Below are 6,697 nucleotides of genomic sequence, written 5' to 3'. Positions count from 1 at the left end.
TGTCACTGAGTAGGAAGCTGCCTACTGTTTATAAACCCATTAAAGTATCTGGTAGCAGGGCCTCTTAAAAGAGCCCTGCTTCTGTTTACCATTAGCACCAAGCCTACCCGAGAGATGGCAGTCACCAGGAAGCCACATTTGACTGTGTTTCGAACTTCATTGTTTAAAAACTTTCTCAGGCTTTATGTGGATGTACATGGCCCCAGACTTTGGGCACCATTTGTGGGCAGAAGTTTTTGTTCTTCCATTTAGATCTGTCTCACCAGCCAGCTCCCAAATAACCACACTGAGACTTATCATTAATTATAAATGCTCAGCCGATAGCTTAGGCTTGTCACTAACTAGCTCTTACATCTTAAATTAACCCATATTTCTTATCTATACTCTTCCATCTGGTGGTATCTTTTTTTTTTTTTTGCATGGCACAGCATGTTCATCTTACTTCTTCACCCCCCACCCCCACCCCCCGTCTCCTGGTGACTTTGTCCTTCTTCTTTCCAGTGTTTCCTCTGTCTGGTTCCCCTATCTAACCTCTTCCTAACTAGCTTATGGCCAGTTATTTCTTGATTAAATCAATGAGAAAAAATACGCATTCTCACTGTACAAAAGGATTATTCCACAACAAACAACAAAGACCTCACATGAGAAAATACATGGAAAGTTAACGTGAATTGACATAAGACTTCCTTTGAGACATGAAAACTCCAAGCTTAGCTGAAGACAACATTGTTCTTTATGGTCATAAATTTATTGATTAGCATTTGGGCTCCTACATTGTATCAGGCACCATACTGAGATATGCGGTGCTGTGAGAAGCAGGGTGGACAGAGTGTCTCTTAGGGAGTTTATTTGCTTGTGGAAAACAGATTGTTGCATATGACTCATGACTGCTGTTACTAGGTAGAAGAAGCATAAAAATATGGCCCAGCAAGGTCTAATTCAGCAAGACATGTGGGGATGGATTCACAGGCTTTGGTTATGACTTCATGTTTCTACCCTGCTCTACCAGAGATTTAAGTGTAGGGAACTAAACATTTTTATCATTATTACTTTTTTAATCAGAAATATTAATTAATAAATACCACCCACAATAAACATAGCTATCAGTAATATCATCTTAAAATGTAAGCATTAGCATTTATTTTAATTTGAGAGGGTGTTAACTCAGTAAAAGAAATACCATGCTTCTTCTAATCTGTTTCTTCTTAATAACTAGTAAAGGTGGATGTTCTTAGCTATCAACTTGACTACATCTGGAACTAAAACCCAAAAATGGAGGGACACACCTGTGAGGGGTTTTGTTTAGTTTGAAGTGGGAAGAATCACTTCTAATCCAGATATTGGATCTTTGAGGTGGGAAGATACACCTTTAATCTAGATCTTTTGAGGTGGGAAGACCCATCCCCAATCTGGGTCATGCAGTCTTCTAGAAACCTATATAAAGGACATGGAAGAAAGAAGTTTCGCTCTGCCTGTTTGCTCTTGCCTCACTAGCAAATCCATTCTTTCACTAGCATTAGAGCCTACTTCTTCAGGATTCCATGGTATTCTGAAGACCAGCTGAGACATCCAGCCTCATGAAACGAACAACTACTGGGTTCTTGGACCTTCCATTTGTAGGTTACCTTTGTCTGATTAGCTGGGCCACAGCCTGTAAGTCATTTTAATGAATCCTACATATATGTATATGTCCATATATACACATATATGTGTATATATTCATCTTGTAAGTTCTGTTACTCTAGAGAACCCTAATGCAAATGTTTTGCATGTTTATTGCTTATTCATTTGTGAATTATTTTGCTTATCAGTAGTTTGCTCAGTTATTAGCAAACATGTTCATGGGATTCTTGTCAACTTGTATGAATTCTTGAGATAGCAGTATTAATCTTTTCTAGTGTATGCCTTATAAATGTGTCTTCTAATGTGTTGCTTGTTTTTAATTTTGGTGTTATATTACCTATGAGCTATTTTTTTCCACCAAGTTTTATGTAAGTCAAGTACTTTTTAGTCTTTTCTCTATGGTAGGACAAGTCAAGATTTCATAATTTTGATAAACATTTAATCCTATTTTCTCCTGGACGTTACAATTTCAGATATGCTTAATATTCAAATCAAACGGAATTAGTTATAATGCACAGTGTATAAGGAGACGCTACATTCTCTCTTTCCTCCCCAAACTGCCAATCAATTACCCTTCTGCTATATATTGAAAAAATAATCTTATGTCTTTATGTAGAGATATCTTTGTCATGTACCAAAATTCTTGTGAAAAATTGTATTTCTGAACTTCCTGTTCTACTGCTGAAGTCTGTCTCCTGACACTAAGACTTCAATGCTGTGTTTTTATTATGGTGTAGACGTCACTGTTGGTGGAGCTTATTTATCCTTCTTGCTAGGAGGCTTCACTCATTTCCTGTATGGCCACAGATGAGATTTCCCCACAGGCTAATGTGTTGAGCACTCAGTTCTCAACCAGGACTGATAATTAGAAATGTTCTGAAAACTCTTTTAAAAAATACCTTTTAAACCAAGTATGGTGCTACATGCCTCTAATCCCTGCCCTTGGAGGACAGAACAGATGGATCTCTGTGAGTTCAAGGCTAGCCAGGGCTTCATAGGGAGACCCTATCACCAAAAACAAAGTAAAACTCTAAAGCTTTTTTTTTTTTCATCAACAATTTCATACATGTACGAAGTGGATTCTGGTTACTGCACCCACCCTAACTTTCCTCCCACACTTTTAGCACCCCCACCCATCCCACCCCCACCCCATTCAAGTCAGCTTCTGGAATCTTTTGGAGGACAAGCTGTTTCCTTTCTGCCACTGCATGAAGACTGTCCTCTGCCATGCTCTCCTACAAGCCTAATGTTCTGTTTTATGCATTTTCAAATACTTTCTTCCCTGTTTTCATACTGTTCTCAACTTGTGTGGACACTGCTTTTCTCAGTTAGTAATATTTAATATACCTTCCTTTCTTTTTTTAATATCCCAGAAATTTATTTGATGTTGGCTTGAATACATTTTATATAGGAAGGTTGGGACTGTTTGTGTTGGGTGCCCCTAGTAAATCTCATGGAGGCACTGAATCCAGAGACATCAGAAATGAAAACCGAAAGCCTAATTTTAGGGCTGCTCTTTAAGATTTGCCTCTGGTCAAATCAAGCCACTCCCTTAAAAAATGCTTGAGGTGTTAGAGCTTCTTTGTGGCTGACACAAGGAGGGTGGTTAGATTCTGGTTTGTTGAATACTTGGAAATAAAAATATTCGGCTTCGAAGTTTTCAATACTGGAAAACTTTCAAGTCTAGGGTTTACAGCCAGGAAGGGCAGCTTCATATTCCTTAAATCACTGTTTCCCACAAGGCTAATCTTCAGCTTTGGCTTCCATTTCTTCTGTGTCATCATCCTCATCCACCTCTGCATTTTCTCTCTCAAGCCGTTCCAGCTGCCTTGCAAGCTCAGTCTCATCTGTGTCTGTGTCCACTTGGGGCTCCATATGAACACACCCCTCTTTTCCTCAATCTTCTCTTTGATGACTGCCATAGCTGTATTGAGAACAGAGAGGCCTTCTGTTCTCTCTAGGTCGTTGACATCACATACCTGGGTGGAAGGGAGCTCTTAGGTTAATCTCGATGGGCATGGTTTCTGTAGAAGAATTCAAACCTGCTTTCAGGACTTCTTTTACAGCATCAATTCCTTCATAACCATAGCAAGCTACTTCAGTATCTGATCGGAGTTTGACAGCTTGTGGGGTCAAATGCCTCATGCTATTGCTAATGAGTACTTCCTGCTCATTTTCGTTCAGATCTAAACTATCCAAGATGGGTCTGAGACCATATGCTTAAAGGCCTCGTAAGCACCATAGCCAGGCTTCTTGTACTTGTCATCAAAGACCCAGGCAGTCCTCTGGACCAGGCTTTCCAGCTGCTTGTCTTGGTACATTCTAATACCTCAGCAACATGGCGAAGACCGCTACAGACAGTTTTGAATTTTGTAAATTTGTCTTCATATTTGATTGCTTCCTCTGGAGAAAATCTTCTTCTTGACAAATCAATATATCCTTTTTCTGTGTCCACTCTAATGACAACTACACATTCATTTCTGCCAATGCAGATCAGTTTGTTTATAGAACGGATACGTCTCCTGGATAATTCGCTAAGAAGAATCATGCCTTCAATGTTATTGTATTTCAACAAGCTGACATAAGCCCCCATTTCAGCAATGGATCTTACATTCACCATCACTACATCTTCCACCTCAGGGAATCTGTGTTGAGAAAATCTACAACTTAGACCCGGCGTTCTGAGGTGTGTGTGTGAATCCCAAACTAGGGTCCCACACCATGCTCCTTAAATGACAAGGAAGAGATTTGGTAGAGCAGCACTGGACACAGAACCTCCTCAGTGTGCGCTTCGCCCAACCCAGAGTGCGTGAGGATCCACCTCTCGCGATATCACTCTACCTCCCTTCCAAGCATATTGAATTGCTTAATTATTTTTAATGGCTGCATATAATTTAAGATGGATAAAGCAGCTTACTAAGTGGTTTCTTATTGATAAACAGCCGAGACATTTTTAGTAGATTTTCTGTAGAGAGAAACTGTATCCACGTGCACATGTTTTGTTTATGTTCTGGTTTGGTTTTGATTGCATGATAAAACACTGACCAAAAACAACCTGGGGAGGAAAAAAGTTTATTTACCTTACAGGTTATGGTCCGTCACTGAGGGAAGCCAAGACGGGAATCCAGAGGTAGGAACTGAAGCAGAGACCACAGAGGAACACTGCTTTCTTTGGTTTTCTCAGATTTCTCTTTATATTTATATTTATTTTATTTTATTTTATTTCTTCTCTCACACATTATATCCCGACAAAGTTCCCCGTCCTTCCACTTCCCCAGTCTTCTCTCCTACCTCCTCTCGACCCCAGATTCACTTTCCCCTCAGAAAAAAAGCAGGCCTCCAAGGGATATCAACCAAACAGCATACCAAGCCACAATAAAACAAGGCATGTACCATCATACCAGACTGGATGAGGCAACCTGGGGAGAGGGTCCCACAAACAAGCAAAAGAGTCAGAGAAAGCCCTCGATCCCACTGTTAGAAATTCCACAGGAACACCAAGCTACTCAGCTATAACATGGTATATAGGGGACCTAGGTCAGCCCTCTACAGGTTCCTTGATCTCTGTGAAGTCCCATGATTTCCAGCCAGTTGATTCTGTGTGCTGTGTTCCCCTGGTGTCCCTGACCCCTCTGGTTTCTCCTATCCTTCCTCCCCTCCTCCATAGGACTTTCTGAGCACCGCCTAATATTTGACTGCAGGACTCTGCATCTCTCCCATCAGTTGCTGGATAGAGTCTCTGTTTCCTGAGTGGCAGCAGCAGGCAGTGGGCCACGAGAAGCAGCGAGTCCCAGGCAGGGAGCCACGTGGCGCATGAAAGAATGAGATCGATAGGCACACACCATGCAGAGTGAGACTGGACATTTATTTAGCATTTAGTGGGTTATGGAAGGGAAGGGGAAAGGGGAGAAGGAGAGAAGGGGGAAGAGCAGAGAGAGGCAGAAAGAGAGAGAGACAGACAGAGACAGAGAGACAGACAGAGAGAGAGAGAAGGAGGACGACGAGGAGGGGGGTAAGGGGAGAAGGGGGGAGAAGGGAGAGAGGGAAAGAGCTGGGAAAGGAAGGAGCTCAGGCTGGAAGCAGAAGGAAGATCTGCTTGCCTCAGTGGACAGAGGAGGGAGTGGGCGGGGCTTGTCTTTTAAAGAGACAGGACAGACCATTACAGTCTCTCTAGTCTCTTTGATCATGATTCTGCTATGCTCCAGTCCCAGAACACTCTGTAGATGGGACAAGCTGTAGGTTGAAGGTTCTGTGGCTAGGTTGGTGTCCCAGTCAGTCCACTTGAGGCCTTGCATTTTTACAAATGATGGTCAGTTCAGGCTCTGTACCTTCCATTACTAGGAGCCGTTGCTAGGGTTGTTATCATAGATTCCACGAAGTTTCCTTTGCACTAGATTTCTATTTCACCCCTTTGCCCCCAATTCCAGTCATTTCTCCCAGTAGTTTCTTCTTCCCTGACCCCACCTGATCCCTCCATTTCTAACCTGCCCCCAGTCCCCCTTGAAAATCTATTTCCCTCCCCAGGGAGATCCTTGCATCCCCCCTGGAGCCCTCCTTGTTACTTATCCTCTCTGGGTCTGTGGACCATAGCATTATTATATTTTACTTTATAATTAATATCTACTTATAAGTGTGTGCAGACCATGCTTGTCTTTCTGGTTCTGGTTTATCTCACTTAAGATGATGATGTGGAATACCTCTCTGGATGATGTGAATATGTTTTATTATTTGGTTAATAAAGAAGCTGATTTGGTCAAGAGACAGGCAGAATTGAGCCAGGCAAAGATAAAGAATTATCCAAGCAAAGATAAAGGGAAAAAGAAGGCAGAGTCTGGAAGACACCAGCACTTGCTGGGGAAGCAAAATGTGAGGTGACAAGCCATGAATGAACCTTGTGGTATAAAACATAGCATAGAAATGGGTTAATTTAAGTTGTAAGAGCTAGTCAATAACAAGCCTGAGCCATAGGCCAAACAATTTTTTCATTAATATTAAGCTTCAGAGTAGTTATTCAGGAACTGGTGGGAGGGGGAGAAACCTCCAATTACAGACTTTTTCTAGTTCTATCCATTTG

General features: G+C 41.6%; 1 pseudogene; it reads right to left on the bottom strand.

Annotated features, from left to right (window-relative positions):
• Window positions 1-3,366: 3,366 nt before the first annotated feature.
• On the bottom strand, window positions 3,367-5,958 carry LOC130882264 (eukaryotic translation initiation factor 2 subunit 1-like; annotated as a pseudogene).
• Between the last annotated feature and the right edge of the window lie 739 nt (window positions 5,959-6,697).

Source organism: Chionomys nivalis, chromosome 10 (assembly GCF_950005125.1).
Source record: "Chionomys nivalis chromosome 10, mChiNiv1.1, whole genome shotgun sequence".
Lineage (NCBI taxonomy): Eukaryota > Metazoa > Chordata > Mammalia > Rodentia > Cricetidae > Chionomys > Chionomys nivalis.
This window is presented reverse-complemented; position numbering and strand designations above follow the sequence as displayed.